This window comes from Melitaea cinxia, chromosome 13, assembly GCF_905220565.1.
Source record: "Melitaea cinxia chromosome 13, ilMelCinx1.1, whole genome shotgun sequence".
NCBI classification, from domain to species: domain Eukaryota; kingdom Metazoa; phylum Arthropoda; class Insecta; order Lepidoptera; family Nymphalidae; genus Melitaea; species Melitaea cinxia.
Window position 1 is genome coordinate 10,611,234 of NC_059406.1, and position 21,703 is coordinate 10,632,936.

At 33.3% G+C, this 21,703-nt stretch overlaps 1 protein-coding gene across 1 annotated transcript in view; it reads right to left on the minus strand.

Annotated features, from left to right (window-relative positions):
- LOC123658829 (endophilin-A) overlaps window positions 1–21,047 on the minus strand; it is a 59,719-nt gene extending 38,672 nt beyond the window's left edge. The window contains exon 1 of the mRNA XM_045594127.1: window positions 20,824–21,047. The gene's annotated coding sequence lies outside the window, so the exon portion shown is untranslated. The remainder of the gene's footprint in view (window positions 1–20,823) is intronic.
- Between the last annotated feature and the right edge of the window lie 656 nt (window positions 21,048–21,703).

Genomic DNA, 21,703 nt, shown 5'->3' on the forward strand with positions numbered 1-21,703 from the left:
CGAATTAAGATTACGCAATGGGTGGGTGCGTTAGTGTTGAATACGGTATAAACATCAATACCAAAAAGACGAAGTACATGGTAATAAGCCGAACGAACACCTGAGCTTATCACGTCTTTATCCCTAAATGGTCCGGGTCTTGAACGGGTCACCAAATTCAGATATCTGAGCACAATGGTTGACGAAACAGGAGATCACAGCCTCGAAATACGATGCAGAATAGAGTAGGCCCGCAACGCCTTTTCGAGAATGAAAAGAGTTCTTCGAACACGCATGGCGCGGTACTATGTCTTTTCTGTACTTCTATATGGTTTGGAAGCTTGGGCGCTGACAGAAGCCATGTCTAAAAAACTGGAGGCGTTCGAGATGTGGGTGTACAGACATATGTTAAGAATTTCTTGGAGACCGCGAACGAAACACCACCGTTGTACAAAGAATAGGGAAGGCCACAGAGAAACTTACAACCATAAAGAGGAGGAAATTGGAATATTTTAGACACGTGATGCGCAATACCAAAAAATATGAACTCCTTCAACTTATCATTCAGGGGAAAGAAGCAGGCAGAAGGAGGCCTGGCCGTAGAAGGATATCGTGGCTAAAGATCTTGCGCCAGTGGTTCGGGAAGAGTACAAGATCACTGTTTAGAGCAGCGGTCTCAAAAGTTGAAATCGCCCTAATGATTGCTAACCTTCGCAAGGAGACGGCACCTTAAGAAGAATGGGTGTGGGTCTCGTACGCTTCAGCCTGTAATATCCCACTACTGGGCATAGGCCTCTTTCCCCATGTAGGAGAAGGATTAGAGCTTAATCCACCACGCTGCTCCAATGCGGGTTGGCGGATATATTCCCTACTATGAGTAACGATCGCTATCAGGTATACATGATAACAACCGGGACCGACGGCTTAACGTGCTCTCCGAGGCACGGTGGGGAAACCCACAAGGACTGCACAAACACTCAGACCACGGCAAACACCTGTATGGCCAATACAAATGTTTGTCAGGTGCGGGGATCGAACCCGCAACCGCCAGCGCAACAGGTACAATCCATGGCTGTAACCTTTGCGCCAACGCGGGTCTCGTACGGTTATTATTAATTCGAATTTTTAAAATATAATATTCGTATAAAATTCTCCGTAAATATTTTGATGTGCAAATAGTACATATAATTACTAATGAAATTGCGTGAAGACATACCCTAGTAATTTACTTAATTGCAATGTTATATAATACTCATTAAAGTGCATTTTACACAATGTACTTAAGGCGCATAATCTTTTTCGGAAATACGAAGGAGGTATGAAGGTTACACACATATTATGATTTGTTTTGTGTGGATGTCTTATCTATCTAGGAAATTGAATCGCAATAATTATAAAATCAGTTCTAGCCCAAATCGTTTTAAGTAAAGATTTTTTTTTAATTATTTTAATACCTATATTGTAAACGTAAAGTATTAAAATTAAAAGGGGTTTACGACAAATCAGCTCATTAAATTTCCTTTTGATATCTACAAAAATACCAAAGAGGATTTAAAGAAACCTCCAGTGTTGAAACTTGGTGTACGGATTAAAACTTGAGTAACTTATATATATTTACGTCAAGACAAAACTGTACATAATACATCGACACTAAAGTGTACCTGTAGCTATTTTTATTACAGGATACACTTCCCTGTGGCCTGTAATATCCCACTTCTGGGTAGAGGCCTCTTTCCCCATGTCAGGATCAGGACTTAATCCATCACGCTAATCCAATGCATGTTGGCGGATATATTCCCTACTATGAATAACGATCGCTTTTAGATGTACATGATAATAACCGGGAACGGCTTAATGTACTCTACGAGGCACGTTGGGGAGAACTACAAGGATTGCACAATCACCCAGACCACAGCAAACATTTGTATAGCCAATACAAGTATTTTTCATGTACGGGGATCGAAACCGCAACCGCCAGCGCAACAGCCACAAACCAGAACTGTGTCCGTTGCGCCAACGCGTAACCTCGTAACGCCATAAACTCGTAAAAACAAAGTAATAGCCCAAAATTTTATTCAGCAACAGCAAGTCAGGTATAACATACAGTTACTTTATGTAACATAAAGATCTTGTGAGCGAAACTGCAGTTTGTTCAACGACTTGCGCAGTGTCCTGTCAATCGGTTACTTCAACCAGTGACAGAGAGACTCAAAGAATATTGCAGTACTTTCACATAGAAAATGTAGTATAAGACGGAGAGAACTTTGCATACATTTTGTAATATGCATCGCATCACTTTAGAAATATAACAGAAACGTAACACGATTTAGCAGAGGTTTCTGACACATTCTGTAATCATAGAAATGGCTGACGGTGCGTGGTCAACTTTTTAAAATTAAATTTTCATTTCAACAGAATATATTCAATTTTATGTGGTCAATTAGTTTTTAAATACGTATAAACAAATGTAAGTTATTTTTTGTTTTGTTTGTTTTGGTTTTGTTTAAACGCACACAAGTTGTAGCTACTTTACTATAGCGTGACTTTACTATATAATTTTGAATGTTACTGTTTTACGTGTATGGCCGGTTGGCACGGAAGTATAGAATATAGCCACATCCTCTCTTACCGTTGGTTTTCGTAAGAAGTTACTAAGGGATTAAAAAGTTCCACTATACCACTATCCAACCCTGCCTTTTAAACACACAGATCAAAGACGTGCAGCAGCATCTTCGGTGCGATAAAGCCAGTCCTGCGGTCACCAACCCGCCTGCCCACCGTGGTGAGTATGGGTAAAACTCTATGAGTTCGCAGAAATTTTGGCCCTCAGCTCCCGGCAGACCCACTATTCCCAGCTATAGTAGCGGTCGCGATAACGGTGAGGCGGAGAGTGCTAGGAATCACCGTGGTACGAGACTGTTGTAACGGCAACGTTCAATGGACACACTCTACGGCTGGAACATTACCTCATCGAAATTGAAATAAAGCTAAGTCTACGCTAATTTCACTCACTACAAAGAAACATCTTTTTCGAATTTTCTCTCTCAATGGACTCAACCCTCCTCCCGTGAAGAGAGGGCGAGGACACGGTGATCCTGGACTCCAGGCACTTGTTTTACTTCCGTGAAGCTGGTGGGCTTACCCAAGGCGGCGTCGGTTTTCTAGTCCACAAGACTCTCACTAGCAACGTTGTGGAAGTCAGCAGTGTGTCGACCTGGGTATCGTACCTGTTACTTAAACTCATATGATGATGACGAGATTTTTTTTATCATAACGCTGCTCTGAAGTCGAAAGACGCGGTTGGTATAATATACAATTTGTTCACAATAAGCTAAAATTTACAAGTGGATACAATCAATATATAATTATAACTCTAATGTTAAATAATAATTTAGTGAACTAGTAGTCGCCCAGTGTTCGAAATTCGACCATAATTAATTTAAATTATAAGTTTGGACATTATTAAGGTTCTGTGTCAAAGACTATACTTCTATGATAATGCGTGTGTGAGTGTGAGTGAATGGTAGTGGGTGTAATGTTATTTTTATTGATTTAATGTATTTTTATGCATAATTAAAAAAAAATTAGCATTCTGAATTTTTTCTCTATATAAACTATAAGTGTGCGAAATTTCATACTCTGTCCAATTTTCGTAAAAAGGGGTACAAAGTTTTTGCTTCACGTATTAATACATAGAGAAGACGTTCTTACATTTGAAATTGTTTACCATACTCTAACGAAATTTCCCGTAAAATAAAATTTCAAGGTAATTTTTAATACATTATAATAGAAAAATATGTCGTCTACGAATTTTTTAAAATAATTTTTGCTAACCTAGTAGAGTTTAGTATTAAAACAGCGGATACTGCTTATACAATACAAAATAGACGATTAAAGCATCGAAGTTTTTATCAACGATTTTGTCGATATCACAGCTAGTTTCTACTTTGTGAACTTCGCCAACTCGCCAGCCAACGCCCCTCCGCCTTCTTAAGCCTCACCCCAATCTCATTTTGTGGCATTAATATCAAATAAGGCTCTTGATTTCGATATATTGGTTTTACCTTCATTTATAATATGTATTATAGTATGTTTTGCATGAAGTATAACCGATCATTAGGTTCCAGAAATAGCTGTATTATCTTTATTATTAATACTAGACGTGTCCGCGACTTTGTCCCCGTGGAATTTAACAAAAAAAAAATTATTGTTCAGTTCGCGGAGTTGTAAAAGAAATAAATTTCTGAAATAAAAGAAGCCTAAGTTACTCCTTACTACATCAGCTATCGGTCAGTTAAAGTCCCGTCAAAATCGGTCCAGGCGTTTCAGAGATTAGTCGGAAAAAACAGACAGACAAATTTTGTAAAAAATGTTATTTTGTTATATGTACCGTGTATACATCCATATGTATTTAGTAAAAAGCGGTTATTTTAATATTACAAACATACACTTTAATTTTATTTATTTCTATAGATTATTTAACTTGAAAATATTATTTACACGATTTATGGTAGTCGTAACATAACCAGTTAAACACGTACCTTTAGTTGTATATAATGTTCATTTTATTATTAAAATATTTCTAAAGTAGAATAAAAATGGCTATCAAATATACATAGATTTAAAAAATACAGCTATATACACATACCAGTAATTATAAATTTTTCATTTATTATTATTTTAGGTTTTGTTTTGTAACTCTTAAAATTTCTTTTTTTACGTAAAAATCTATTTATAGACTTTTTATTATTTAAAAGGTAATTAGTAAATCGATTTAACAAATTAGGTAATCGAAAACGAAAACGCTTTTGTATAGGAACGCCACGCCGCATTGAACGGAGGTTTTGTTAGCGTCAAAGAAAAGTTAATACATTCTAAAACTTGTATAAAATATATTCAAATGTTAATAACACACTTAAGTTTTTTTTTTACTTTCATAGTCACCAAAGTAATTTATTGTTTTAAATTGACAAAAAAAAAAAAATACCAACGACAAACATGGTAATGGCGTCAGGCGTTTATGTATAAAATTACAACTTACTAGTGAGTATTACTAGTTACTCTTTTCTTTTTGTCGTAACTATTGTTATTAACAGGAATTTAAAAATTCAGACTAAACTGTATAAAAAAAAAATTAAAAAATCGAGAATTTTATAATGGCCATGTTTTGGAAACTAACAGTAAATGGAAGATGAGATATTCAGTTACATGATTTTGTTATGTGAAGTATTCGTAGCAGTTCCTATACCTGTTCTAATTATAGTCTTGATATATTTTAAACACATTGTTAATATAAAAATTAAAAGAAAAAAAAAGGATACAAGAAATCGTGAAGGCGAGACATATAATACGAATGCGCCCGACAGTCTGCCGACTTGTTCTGTCAGAAATGTGTTTCACAGCCAAATAGGTTAAGGCGCCTCCCCGACCAAAACGCCGCGCTAGCCGTTTTTTGTGCACTTTTTTGGAGCTATCTACTTGTTAATGGAAAAAAGAATCAAACTAATAAAAACACAGTTAAATTCTGCATAATTTTGATTATACAATGGTAGATTTTTTTTTTTTTTTTTGAAGGAATAGATGTTAAATAATCTCCTTACAACGATACCACAAAAATGAGAAATAGTGATTGATAATATGCATCTCCTCGTAAAGTAAACATTATTTTATTTTGCAACCGACACCAATTGATAGACAATTGAATACTGAACAATACGTAAGAATTTTTTTTTTCAAAAGACCCAAATTTGAATTTTTATAGATTTTTTTCTAAAATCTGGGCGTATTCACTGCTGTAACTCAAGCACAGGGTATCGGAATTCAGTCTGCCGCAAGGTTTGGAGGGAGAAGCTTGTGTTGTTTGTCACCGTGTCGGGTAGCGCACGCTCAATTCACAATATCAATTAACAATAATAAATTTATTAGCATCTTGTTAGCATTTATTGTTGAAGTTTATTTTAATTAGTTTTTATCTATGATATCTTGATGATTATCTATGATAATAAAATTTACTTTGTTTTTATTTTATTTCTCTACTTACACTGTCTGAATAATAAAGATAGATTGCTTTTTAACCGACTTCTAAAAAAGGAGGAGGTTCTCAATTCGACTGTATTTTGTTTTAACTGACTTCCAAAAAAGGATGAGGTTCTCAATTCGACTGTATTTTGTTTTAACCGACTTCCAAAAAAGGAGGAGGTTCTCAATTCGACTGTATTTTTTTATGTATGTGGATATCAGAACTTTTGACTGGGTGGACCGATTTCGATAAAAAAATTTTAATCGAAAAGAGGTGTGTGTCATTTGGTCTCATTTAAATTTATTTGAGATCTAACAATTACTTTTCGAGTAATATCTAATAATGCGTGTGCTGTGTGACTACGGCACTAAGGGATAACAAGGTTCCACAACCACCTTGGAACTTAAGAAGCCAACCGATGGCGGGATAACCATCCAACTGCTGGCTTTGAAATACACAGGCTGAAGACGGGCAGCAGCGTCTTCGGTGCGACAAAGCCAGTACTGCGGTCACCAACCCGCCTGCCCAGCGTGGTGACTATGGGCAAAACACATGAGCTCACGTTATTTTTGGCATAAACTTGTGGAGGCCTATGTCCAGCAGTGGACTGTATAGGCTGTAATGATGATAATAATGCGTTTTTACTTGACGCTTTTTTCGTTGACCTACGTTGTATTATAACTTTTTACTGGATGTACCGATTTTGATAATTCTTTTTTTTTTTTGGAAAGGTGATATCCCTAGTTTTGTACCATGATAAGGAAACCAGGATTTGATGATGGGATCCCAGATAAATTAAGGGGAACTCTCGAAAATCCGCATAACTTTTTACTGAGTGTACCGATTTTGATAATTTTTTATTTAATCGAACCTGATGTTTATCATGACATTTGATATCATCATATTTAAATTTTATCGAGATCTGATAACTACTTTTTGAGTAATCTTTGATAACGCGTAGTTACTTGACTATTTTTTCGTCGATCTACGTTGTATTACTTGTTGATGTAATTGAATTTTCGTTTGCGAGCAAATACAATTATTAGCAATAAGATCGCCTAGTTGAACAATTTGTTACCATAATTGCTTGTTATGTAAATTTTGTTCTTTATTTACATGTGCAATAAAGTATATTATTATTATTATTATTATTATTATAGATCTCGCCTTCAATCCAAAAAGTCAACACCAAACGAGTATCATGAATACTTATACTTCACTACATAGTATAAAACAAAGTCGCTTTCCGCTGTCTGTATGCTAAGATCTTTAAACCTACGCAACGGTAATATAATAATGTACTAATATATAATATATACATAATAATGAAATACAATATATTTTTTATATATTAGTATCTTTTCATCTATATATATATTTTATATTTAGTATCAGCATTGCACCCGTGCGACGCCGGTACGAGTCGCTAGTATTAGAATATAATTGTGTTTGCTCACAAACGAAAAAAAAACCCACTTCAATTACATCGACAAGTAATACAAAGTAGATCGACGAAAAAATAGTCAAGCAACTACGCGTTATGAAAGATCACTCAAAAATTAGTTATCAGATCTCGATAAAATTTATATGTGACCACATGATAAACATCAGCTTTCGATTAAATTAAAAATTATCAAAATCGGTACACCCAGTAAAAAGTTATTACGGATTTTCGAGAGTTTCCCTCGATTTCTCTGTGATCCCATCATCAGATCCTGGTTTCCTTATCACGGTACCAAACTAGGGATATCCCCTTTCCAACAAAAAAAGAATTATCAAAAGCGGTACATCCAGTAGAAAGTTATGCGGTATAATACAACGTAGGTCGACGAAAAAAGCGTCAAGTCAAAACGCAATATTAGATATAACTCGAAAAGTAGTTGTTAGATCTCAAATAAATTTAAATGGGACCAATTGGCACACACCACCTTTCGATTAAAATAAAATTTGTCGGAATCGGTCTACCCGGTCAAAAGTTCTGATGTAACGTACATAAAAAAAAAATACAGTCGAATTAAGAACCTCCTCCTTTTTTGGAAGTCGGTTAAAAAGTTGAAAGTATTCATTATGAACGTAAGTGTAGTGACTGAATTCATTACTAAAATTATTTACGCACCAAAAAAAAAAAATTAATTTACTTTTTATTGTATACAGCAATATATTATATATTATACTAATATTAAATAACACATATTATATATATATATATATATATTAAAAAAAAAATTTAATGAATGCCATGTCTACGGATTCCAAGATCTATATTTTTTACGCATATTTGTAAGTTGTTTACCAAATGGCGCTAGTAGTGTTTTACGAAGTATTGTAGAGGTGGGGTGCGGCAAAGAGGGAACGAATGCTCAAGGTTATTTGGTCAGGGTAGCGCCTTAAGCAAAGACCTACATTTTTAACCGACTACAAAAAAAGGAGGAGGTTACTCAATTCGACCGTATATATATATATATATATATATATATATATATATATATATTATGTATGTTCGGGGATAACTTCGTCGTTTATGAACCGGTTTTGATAATTCTTTTTTTGTTGGAAACAAGATATCCCCGATGTGGCACCATGATAAGGAAACCAGGATCTGATGACGGGATCCCAGAGAAATCGAGGGAAACTCTTGAAAATCTGCATAATTTTTTACTGGGTGTACCGATTTTAATGATTTTTAATTTAATCGAAAGCCGATGTTTATCATGTGGTCACATTTAAATTTAATCGAGATCTGATCACAACTTTTGGAGTAATGTTTAATAATGCGTATTTACTTGACTATTTTTTTTATCTACCTACGTTGTAGTACTTGTCGATATAATTGAAGTATGTTTTTTTTCGTTTGCCTGCAAACACAATCATTATACTAACATTCTTTTCTCTGTAACCTCAAAATACTATACTTTCATTAAGATTTAAGAATGAATCATTTCGAAATCAAAACTTGTGTTCCTCAGATGTAAAATTAAAACCATTAAAATATATTTAAAAAAAATTGTAACGTATATACGTATATATTTAAAATATATTAATATACGTATAAATAAATACACGTATGTTCATATTTTTTAATTTTGCTTAATAAACTTGAGCGCATCCAAAATTTAGATATACGGTTCATATTTGGGCTTCGTAAATATTACCATGTCTCCAAATTTTGCGAAATACTCAAGTGGCCTCCTATTCACCTTCGCTCTGCTAATAGTATTCACACTCTCAGTCTACTATATATTATTCTTTTCAATCCAGCCAGTCCTCCTTATTTAAAAGAGCGATTTGAGTTCCTTGGCGATACTCACAATTACACTCTCCATCTGATGAAAACCTTTTCCTAAAAATTTCATCTCACAAAACTTCCTTCTATTTTAAGTCCTTCTACGTAGAAGCTGTTCGGTTTTGGAAGCTCTTGCCGCTTCATATCAGACGCGCTCAATCAATACAAACATTTGAAAGGCTAGTGAATGCACAATTCTTTCCTCTTTTAGCTATCCTTAATCAGCATAATCTACTCAAATCCTAGTTTATTTAATCATAAATTTAACAACCCATCGTTTTGTCACACTTATAACGGCCTACATTACCTTCGTTAACCGTTTGACCGCCACGCCTCAAAACCATTCCCGTGCCCTGTACGCCAAGGCATAAAATAAACAAAAATACCTACGAAAAAAATAGTGCTGCCAAGAGTCGTTATCGAGTACCACACAGTGACTTGTTTTTGTTGGTTTTTATGCAATAAATGACTACTTATATAATCTAGGAAGGTTTATTTTTTAATATTTTTCTTGTGTTATCTTGCACTCGTTATATATACTTACAACAACATAAATAAAAAACAAACATTACAAAAATAATCGTAGTAAAGCACAACACTCTTTTCTATCGCCATGACGTCATTGTCACGACTGGACGACTACGGCGCAGCTGACCTACGGTTATGAAACTCTCTTTAGAGACGTCCTGTGTCGCACGCAAGGAAGCCGCAGGCTATATATCGATTTCGAATCGAATCGATATATACATGAAAAGTAATTTAGAAAAAAATTAACCGAATTCAAATTTGTAATTTTTTAATCGACTTCAAAAAAGGAGGAGGTTACTCAATTCGACCGATTCGATATATATTTTATATATTTTTTTTATTTATGTTCGGGGATAACTTTGTCGTTTATGAAACGATTTTGAGAATTCTTTTTTTGTTGGAAAGGAGATAACCCCGGTATAGTACCATGCTAAGGAAACCAGGTTTTTATAATGAGATCTCGAAAATCTGCATAACTTTTACTGGGTGCACCGATTTTGATGATTTTTAATTTAATCGAAAGCCGATGTTTGTCACATTAAAATTTCATCCAAACCCGATTACAACTTTTTGATTGATCTTTGATAATGCGTATTTACTTGACTATTTTTTCGTCTACCTACGTTGTATTACTTGTCGATATAATTGAAGTTAGTTTTTTCGTTTGCCTGCAAACACAATGTTTATTATTTAAGGTTGAAGGTTCATTAGAACAGTATTCCACTGTGCCCTGTTCCATAGTGCCCCATAAGGCCAACGTTTTAAACGAGTTTTATAAAAACTTAGGTTATTTTTTGAACTTTCCACACAATTGTCTCAAATGATTAAAATTAATGAAAAAAAATATCATTTACCTATTCTTTAAACTTTTTTACTAAAAAGAAAGTACTTTGAAAAGAAATCTCAACTTTTGAACAAGAATAATTGTGTTTGCTCGAATACAACGTAGATCGACGAAAAAATATGATCCGATGAAGCAAATTATTATAATCGGTGCGGTCGATGCCAGCCTTAGTTTAAAAGAAATATTTACATGCGTTAAATATTTTTTTGCTTAGGTAGCAAATAGTACTAAAACAGTACTGAGTAAGTAGCAATATTTCAAATCAAATATTTCACGACACACGACACGACATGGGTCTTAGAAAAAAAGCTTTTATGAGAGTGGGGGTTAGAGATGATATTGATGCTGCCAGATGATTTTGAGAATGAGAAAGAAAATCGTAATTTCGCTCTTACCCTAGATAAAAAAAATGAAAAAAATATATTTTTTTTATTGTATATTATTAAAATCATCGACGCCTTCCAAAATACGACGATGTTCTAAGGTATCGCTCGTCTTGCAATTCACTAGTTTTCTCGCTATTCGCTTATGACGTCATTAGCGTGTCGTCTATACTTGACAACGGCGTGTAAAGAACGGATTAATGACTACGCGCTAGAGATGCGCCAGATTTGAGATATCAGATTTATTATGGCGATTTGATTGATTTTAGTTGATTTGATTTTTTATTCATTTGCTATTTATGTGTTAGCTGATGATAGTTTTATGTTTTTTACCTTTTGTTTTATTCAAATATTAAATTATTTATAGAAAATATAACACGTTTGAGTTGAATTTTGAATAGCTAATTGCAAAAATGACTTGTAATTATGATTTTTTTAAAGTGCAATAAAGAATATATAAATCATCTATACCATTTTGACTAGCCCGTTGGCGCAGTTTGTAGTGACTACAGGTCAGCGGTGCTTTCTGCTCCGGAGGTTATGGGTTTGATTCCCACCCCGAGTCTGGGTATAATATATATTTATTTATATTTATATGTATGCTTATCAAAAAAAAAAAAATAGCTATACCAGTCAGCTGTTACCAAGTTATAACACAAGCATTAAGTTGCTTACTTTCGGAACAGATGACCGGGTGTGTATGTTGTAAATATTTATTTATTTATTATTTATTTATACCTCTTGCGTCACATCCCTAGCGGTCAACTATAGACGACTTCGGCGTTCTGGAAATATCATTTACGTGGAATAAAAATGCATGTTTTTATCTGAATGTTTCTCAGTACGTGTAGCTCTAAAAGACTTGTTTTTTATACTCAAATGTTGCGGGGATATTCTATTTTCATACATGTTGAATTAAAATACTAGAAATATTTTTTTCATAATTTTATTTAATATTTTTGTGGTCCGGGTTTTTTGTCACCTATAGACGTCGCTGGCGCACAGGACTCGCGAGCCCTTGTCAAGTATAGGTGACTACGGCGGTCAAAAGGTTAAGTGTATCTGTGTATTAATATAGATATTTGCTAGTTACTCATATATATTACCTAAATATACAATAATATCATTCTATTTGTTATAAGTACACCTATGACTGTCTGTATTTACTGGTCATAATGTCCTCCGCAACGTGGTTGCCTGGTAGAGATCGTTGTTTAGCGATAAGGCCGCTAAGTGTACAAAGCTAAGACTATTTTACAAAGCTAAGATTATGTTGAGAGTCTAAATATATTGTATGTGTCTTTGGTGTACACACAATTAAGAATATTTATTATTATACGTATATTTTAGACAAGATATCGAACGTGTCACTGTATGGTGCGCTATGTGGTAAGGGTGTGATTGGGCATTTTTTTATCGAAAATTCTACTTAAAATGCGGTTACGGTTAATGGATTATGCTGTCGAGAGATGTTAACCAATCAATTTTGTCCTATTATTGATGATATGGTTAACACTTACATATGGTTTCTACAAGACGTTGCCACAAATCACATAAGGCACCGAAATGATGAATTTATCGCAAACCATATTTCCCGATCGAATAATTTCACAAAATTCAGCTGTTAAGTGGCTAGCTCGATCAAGTGACGCTGGATTATTTTTTATGGGTTTATATTACAGACAGAGTCTATACGGAGCCAATCGAATCGATTGCAGTCTCGACACTCGATTTCAAGGAGTGATTAAAGGAACCCATAATGTCATAACCATTTTGTCAAAAAGTGATTAAAAACTTAGTTTTTCATTCATAGATGTCAAACCTTACCTTTTTTTAACACAATAACAATTTTAATCATCCTCATCTACATTTATTGTTTTATTTTGATTTACAAAACAAAGTTCTTAATATATAGGGTCATTACGCCTGTTCGCGTCCACTTAGTGCAGTTGGCAAGTTTGAAGAAGAAAATAAAAATGTCCCCGCACTAATTTCTATGAAAAATTTATTTACTGTGTTCATTATATAGTCTATTTAAAGATTAATTTTCAGTTTTGTTCGAAACATCTTGTTATTATTTTATTTAAAGACAAACTTTAGAATTAGGCGATTTACCCAGTTTGCGTCCATAAAATCCAATTTGCGTCCACCCGCTGGACCACTTCGCGTCCACTCGCTTAGAAAAGGAATAAAGATGTGATATTTTTATGATAATGTAAAGAGAGATTGGATTTTAATAATTTATTTATTGAAGAATTATAGTTATTTCAAAATCAACATATTAACATTAATAAATCACTATAAAGAAAATAAAACACCTATTTATTCTTTTAAACATTGATAGAACTTAAAATTAAAAAACAAATTAGGTACCTATGTAAGTAAATAGTAATTCCACCTTTAAAATTCGCAATCCACTAATGGACATAGGCCTCGACAAGTTCAGTCCTGTGTTTTGCCCATAGTCACCACGCTGGGCAGACGGGTTGGTGACCGCAGGGCTGGCATTGTCGTACCGACGTCGTGTCTTCGGCTTGTGTATTTCAAAGCCAGCAGTTATATGGTTATCCCGCCATCGGTCGGCCTTTTAAGTTCCGAGGTAGTAGTGGAACTGTGTTATCCCTTAGTCGCCTCTTACGACACCCATGGGAAGAGAGGGGGTGGCTATATTCTTTGATGCCGTGAGCACACAGCACCACAAAGATCAGCCTTGATTAATAATAATTATGGAAACAAAATACGAGGTGGACACATATCTCAATTCGCATTAAATATTAATAATAGCGTTATGTTTTCTCCTTCGTTACTTGGTTTTATTTGATACTAGCTGTGCTCGCGACTTCATCCGTGTGGGATTAAAAAAAAAATTTGTTCTGTTCGTAGAATTACAAAATAAATAAATTTCTAAAATAAAAGTAGCCTAAGTTACTCCTTATTACATTAGCTATCTGCCAGTGAAAGTCCCGTCAAAATCAGGCCAGTCGTTTCAGTGATTAGCCGGAGCAAACAGACAGACAGACAGACAGACAAAAATTCTAAAAATGTTATTTTGGTATATGTACCGTGTATAAATCAATATGCATTTAGTAAAAATCTGTTACTTTAATATTACAAACAGACACTCCAATTTTATTTATTTGTGTAGATAAGTTTTGTATCCTCTTGGTCTGCACCCACTAATTTTGTCCAATATCGGGCTAGCATACTTTTTGCATAGGTGCTTGTCTTACCGATTTCTTCTTCTCTTGAATGTCATGCAAAACTTCCCTTAAATCTTCCTCTTTGTATGTTCTTTTTACCTTCTTCTTTCTTATCTGCAAAGAACTCATCTTAAACAGAAAAAAAATAAGAAAGAAATTACTTATTGCATTCAAAGTAGAATAGGTATTAAACTTTTATTAGACTTAAAACATCGTCGCTATATTAAGTCCGCAATCTGTGAACACAGTCTAGACACAGCTAGCCATTATATTAGATTCGATAAACCACAGATCCTCGCAAAAGAACACCGATTCCAACCAAGGATGATCCGTGAGGCTATTGAAATTAAAAAACATCCAAATTTCAATAGAGAAGATGGCTGGCAATTACCACCTGCTTGGGACCCCGTTATTAATATAATTAAATCAAAAACCAAGCATAATTCACCACAGATTAAAGACTCAATTAGCACATTCTGCGTAGATAGGACTATATAAGATATTGATGTATGTCGGGTAGTTTCGAATAACTTTGTAACGTTGGGACGTCTGACACCTCAGTCCTCCCGTGACCATGGTTGCTGTAAAGTATCCAAAACGTCAGGAATCAAAAGTTAACAATAAACCGCGATAAAATCCGAAAAAAGTTGTTTCATTAAATGAGTAAAACTCGCGTAAACATTAGAAAACAATATATTAAACTTTTAGTTTTATGTATTAAACTTAAAGAATTAATTTAAAAAATGGACGCGATTTAGTTTTATTATTAATCCCTTAAGGTATACTTTGCGTCCATTGCGGACGCAAAGTGGAAGTTTTATAAATTCGGTGTAGTAGTTCGTGACCACCTTATTTTAACTGTTAACTATAACAAAAATAAGCAAATTCATAATTATTATAATTCCTTTTATCATAACCAAGGCCTAGAAACAGCTATGTATCCAAAATAGACATAAAACAATAAAAGACTTACCTTCAAACGAACCGCTGCCCACTATTTTCTTCTCATTATTCCGTGCCTTCGCGCTCTCTTGTTGAACAGCCCTCACTAATTATTTTTTTACCCAGGATTGCTTGGACGCCCGGAACTTTTGTCTATGCGTGCATGCCTCTTATACATTAAGGTATTGCCGGTAATTACTTTTCGACTTATTGGTGTCTTAGTATTCTTAATTACGAGACTTTTCAAAGTGAGATCCGTAAAATGGACGCGAATTGGGCGGTGGACGCGAACAGGCGCAATGACCTTAATTGTGTTACTTGTTACAGTACAATAAACAACACATGAATTCCGACAATACATTAGTTGACCTTTAAATATCTTTTTAGATAAGTTGAGGGCACTAAAGTTTGCTTAGTAAAAGATTTATAAGGTACAAGCCAAAAGGCCTTTAATATTGACCAAGCCTTAGGTATATTAAATTATTTTAGTCATTTATTGTGGAAAACTCACAAGGAAAAAGTGAAAACAACACTTTTATTTGTATGCTCAGTTTGTATGCATGTTTAATTATAAGAATAACACAAATATGCACCTATCTAGTTATGTGACCGTAGCTGGTGGTGTTGATCACATGCGGAAGTCTATTAATTTCTTTAAGTTATTAGAACAAGGATTTTTGTATCTTAGAATTAACTTTTTTTTTGTTCATCTTAAATGTGTCGCATCAATCAATCCTGCAGGCCTAGCATGCGCGCCACAACAAAATTTTGTCTACCCCTTTTCTCGTATTATCTCTCTATATCTACAGTAGCTAACATGCGTGCACGTGATACTCTTCTCGTTACGTCAATAGAAGAGATAATCATTAAATTTTAGTGATCTGTGATATTTATCTCTACGGAAGCTAACATGACATCGTAATTTTGTCGAATTTTGTCGTTTTAGGAAGAGAAACTTCTCGTCTTCAATATTATCGACGAGAAAGACGATAAGTAAAAAATAAATAAAACCGGGTGCCTATTTTTTGTATACCATGGCGTTTCCCTATTATAATTGTATAATTTCGGTATACGAAGAGCGGGAAGCGCGAAAAGTCGAGTGAAGTGTGCCATATAATGGCACAAAAAACGTATTTGCGCCCTGTTGCTTCTTATTCTAAAACAATGCGTGATAGAATTACAATTATCTAATGTGCGACAAGATATTAAGCACAACACGAGCATATTGTTTTACATATATAATTAAATTCATTTACTTACGCCGTTTTATTTTCCATATTAGATTTTTTGAATTTGATATACACTTTTTATCTTAGCCAAAAGGCCGAGAACATTGTTAAATAAAACATGTGTCACTCGTTTGAAATTATACTGTGAATCCAAACGTTGGCTCATCCCGGTTCGGCACGATGGTCAATAACCTTGTAAATTCAACTTTACGACATAAGAAATAAGAATGATATTCAGTTGTGATTATGGTTGATAATAATATTGTTAAATTAATGAAATTCCTTCTTTATTAAAATTTCATAATCGAACGAATTACAAAGTGTTTTGAATTTTGGAAGTGATAGGCGAAATTTTAAGATTCTTATATTTCTTGTTTTTTAAATTAGTTTAATAGTTAGTTAGTGTTGTTAGTTAGTAATATTTAGTGTTTATATTTTTCATTATAAAAAAATGGTATATTTTTTTGTAAGGGCAGCACAATTTTCTCTACTCGACAAGGCGAAGTCTTCGGAAGAGAATTTTGTCTCTCGTAGTGCGCATGTTAGGGTAATCGAGAAAATACTCGATGTAGACATTATCTCTCTCTCTCGTCAAGAGATATCTCGTTGTACGCATGCTAGGCCTGCTGGTGTGAACCCAATCATCTCGACAATTTTAAGGAAATAACTTTTAATTACATCAGTTATTATTTACGATGGCCCACACGCGCTCCAGAATTGTGTTGATTCTGTTTTGATAAACAACAAATAATACCACAATCATGACTGTCCATATAACTGCAGTGAAAGATGGTTATAATATTTAGTCTTTAACTATCACTAAGTATTTTTTCTGTTTTTAGATTTTTTTATTACTACAGGCAACGTGTATAAAATTATAAAGAAGGACGCAACTTAACGTGCTAATTGAAGAGCGGGAGAGCTTTCTATAAATAGACAGAACCCCCACGTCCGAGTAGGGAGTGCTCTCGCTTCAACTCACTGTACGTACGTATTTTTTTATTGTAGATACCGTAAATTTAATTTTAAAACGTAGGCATATCGTAAGTACATTTTATAAAAAAAAAGCCTCGTTCATATTTGTCTCTTTATTCTACTTTTCTATTAAGTACAAAAAGAACGACGAATTTTGATATGGATAGTTTAATTAGTGTAGTTTTTTCTTCACATTTTCTTCGGACAAATCTCACGAAATTTAATGCACGAATACGGAAATAAATAAAATTTACTAGAAGATAAAATTTATTTCAGCAGTGAGGAGAGCAATGGCCAAAATGAGACAGTGATACTATGTCAAGCAATTGCTTGAAATATTCCTTAGTGCGTAAGCCGTAAACACCTAGAAGGATAACGTTTCTCCGCATCCACAATAAATTTACTTTTATTTAGTACCTATTAAGGTCGTTGATAATCCGAAATGTGTGGCGATTAAAGGAGTTTCTTAAAACATGGGAGAGGCGAAGCCCCAAAGTTAAGTATACTAAATATGGACGGACATAGAAGTTGTATAGCAAAATTCGTAATAAAATTAATACAATTTCGTTTTTAAAAACATATTTTTTAAATAAAAAAATAATTTTGCCTTTTTCGTACTCTCCTACTCTCATATTAGATTTCTTGCCATGATTTCTCTATATATAAATAATATTTGTGCTTGTTAGTGAAATGTTCTGAAATTTCAGTGCTGTTATAAAGGATACCACTGAGCAGAAAACTCGTAAACTTGTGCGACAGTGGTCGAACACGGCGAGATTAGATCAGAAACTTTTCTTTTTAGTGACCGCGGAAATTTTCTCAAGACTGCTGGCGACGTGGTATTAGCCACTACAATCTATACGATGACCAACCCCGACACGATTTTGAAGGAACTACGGGATTAAGCACGTCTTTTGTTAGCCGACAAATAGCTTATTACTATATATTAGAAGATGGTACACGATTCATAATTTTTTTAAAAACACCTTGTCCATTTGTATCATAAGGTTCAGAATTGTCTATATACATATATCAGTCTCTTAGTCATTTATGCCGTGATATCAGTAAGCTAGTTATTAACCTCAATTAGGAGAACAAGTGTCTGTTCAAAAATAAAAAATTCATTCATCAACAGCACAGGCGGGAAGTATAGGCCAGTGATTCCAATTTTATCATATCTGTGTAAGATAGTAGTATATAATGAATCATTTTGGTAAATGTAGCATACTGATGTTGATACATTGTAAGTTATTATACAAAAAAAAAAGATTACACTGAAATGGTAAAAGACTATTTTTTTTTTTCTTTCTGATTGAAAGAATCTTTATTATCAAACCATAGTTAATGTTTCGACAAATATCCATAGGTATTTTTAACATTCTTTATGTACAATCATTTTTAAAGACTATACAGAATTGTCTTTAAAACATATAAAATTACAAGTAATTAAAATAAATTTGTTTAAACAAATTGAAAACAATGTAATATACATTCCATTACTTATAAAAACAATGTATAATACATAAATGATAAATGTAATAGATTGTAGCATAGGTATATAATAATGTAAGTGTAATGATAAGGCTTAATAATAATTAATTATACATTAAAAAAAAGAACAGAAAAATGGATAAAAAAATTTACACAAAAAAGAGAGAGCCTACTAACAATAACATAGGTTAAGTGTACATTGTAAGTAGTAAATAAGTGTACATATATTGTAGTTAGCAAGTAAGTGTAAATATAATAATAATTGTTTGCCGACAAACGAAAAAAAAAACCGACTTCAATTACATTGACTAGTAATACAACGTCAGTAGATGAAAAAAAATCAAGTAAATACGCATTATCAAAGATTACTCCAAAAGTTGTAATCAGATCTTGATGAAATTTAAATGTGACCACACAATATACATCGGTTTTCGATTAAATTAAAAATCATCAAAATCAGTACATCCAGTAAAAAGTTATGCGGATTTTCGAGGGGTTTCTTCGATTTCTCTGGGATCCCATCATCAGATCCTGGTTTCTTTATCATGGTACCTACCACACTTAGGATATCTCCTTTCCAACAAAAAAAAAGAATGATCAAAATTGGTTCATAAACGACGAGTAATCCCCGAACATACTTTAAAAAAATAATATATAGGTGTGTACATATATAATTAAAAAAAATCTAGTTAGCACTCTTAGTTATAGAATAGTCTTGGTCAGAGGACTCATGTCGATTTTTAGAGATTCTAAGGCTAGTTCTTAAGTTATCTTAAATTGCAGTGGAGTACGGATGCATGTTTTAAAAAATAAAAAAATTGGAATAACATAAGCACGGGTATTATAAGCCCATGGATATATCTCCTACATAAAAAAAAACAACAATAATGTAATCCTCACAAGAATAAGTGGTTCTTGATATTTCAAAACATGAATGACTTTGAACAGTGCCAGTTTCCTTATATTGTATAATCATCTGATGAAAACAAGCCTTCAAAAACAAATTAAAGCTAAGAGTATCACTTTTTTTTGCCCGTCACTTAATAGAACAATAATGGCAGTTCACATTTCAGTATTAATTTTGCCTACTTCTTTTTTGCAACCACACACTGTTGTTGTTACCACAAATTTTTACTACTAGTATTGTTTATCAATAATGTTGTTATGAGACAACAATAATATTAGAAAATATTCTATGCTGTTCAGATGATCACAAACAATAATTTACAATATAAAAACTTAATTATTTATAGTGTTATGATAATGATTAATAAGTTCTTTTTTTGACACTTGAAGTTTTGTAACAATGTTTGTTACAAAACAAAAATATAAGAAGACCACCCATTACATTTACTTTATAAACAATAAAACAAACAATGGTAGCGAAATTTTGCCACCCCTGGTAGTAAAAAATATTTTGATCTAGGTAGTATGTTTTCTACTAATTTAACAAACTCTTGAACAGTAGTAAATATCACAGTCATAAGAAAATAATACTATGTTTTCAAATAAAGTTATTGTAGTCATTGCATTGTTATAACATGATTTATTTTCGATTTTTTTATGGGTATAATTTATCCACTTCTTATATTTTTTCATCATAACTATGTTTTATTTCAAGTTTTTACAAAGTGGTCCAAAACTGTATTTCTATTGAATAATAAATCAATAATTTGTGTATTATCTTGTTAGTAGTTAAAAAGGTTGAAACTAATTTTGTTTTCTAGAGTTAAAATCTTCAGTTAGGTTGCAATTTCAAATAAGAGGTATAAAAAAAATCAAACAAGACTATAAGATATATGTATTATGTATGCGATATATGTATTGTATTTGCAAAAACAAAATAGTAAATAAATAGTGTACTATTATTGTAAATATCCTAAATTTTAAAGAGTAAAGAACTATAATCGTGATATAAGAAAAACATGAAGTTTTAAATTTTTATCTTACCTGATTTAACACTTGCAGTATTTAGTGTTTCCAATTTTTTTCGATCTTTTGAAGCGTATTTATAAACCAAATCACTTTAGCACCGTTAATTTTAGAGTATTATTTTCATTAGAAAAATTCAGATCAATAACCCATTGATACACAAAAACAACACGGAACAGTAATATCTGATAAAATATGAACGTAACTTTTCATCTCGTAACTACTCAACTCGTAATACTCAATAAGCTTACGATTAGTGTTGTTCTACAGTTATCCTAAAGGCTAGTTTACATTTTTATTGGTGCGAGTGCAAGTGTTTAATGCAGGACGTAGGTGCTTAATAATTAGTACAAAACACGTGTAGACTACAACTGATTAGTGCGAGTGATTAGTAATCAGCGTAGTCAAGTGAATAGAAGCATGTTCTATTTTTTTTGCGAGTAGCCCTGTCCCGTGCGCCCTTCCTTCCCCTTGACTCGCAGCTTGTCTGGCTTATAAACATGTTTGGACATGCTTGTTTAGTGTTTAGTGTAGTGTAGTACCCTATATTACATTAGTTGGTCTATGGATTAGTGTTTAGTATTGTGTCGTGGACGAAACTCGTTGTTTTTTTTTAGCATTTTTATAACATTATTTGAAAGAAATACTATTAAAAAAAATGAAAAATGTCCACGATTCAAAAAGTTCTTCAATTTAAGACACTAACACGTTTAATATTTTTTAAAGTTTTTCTTGCAATAGCCAGCACGCTTGTTTTTGTTCGTCCGTACTTGCTATTCGACGCCCAACAATTGAATTTTACTAAGCGTAGGGGCTAAACAGTGTTGGACACAACGAGTACTAAGGACTCGCACTCGCAATTGCTAAACACCTGCACTCACACTAATTAAAGTGTAAA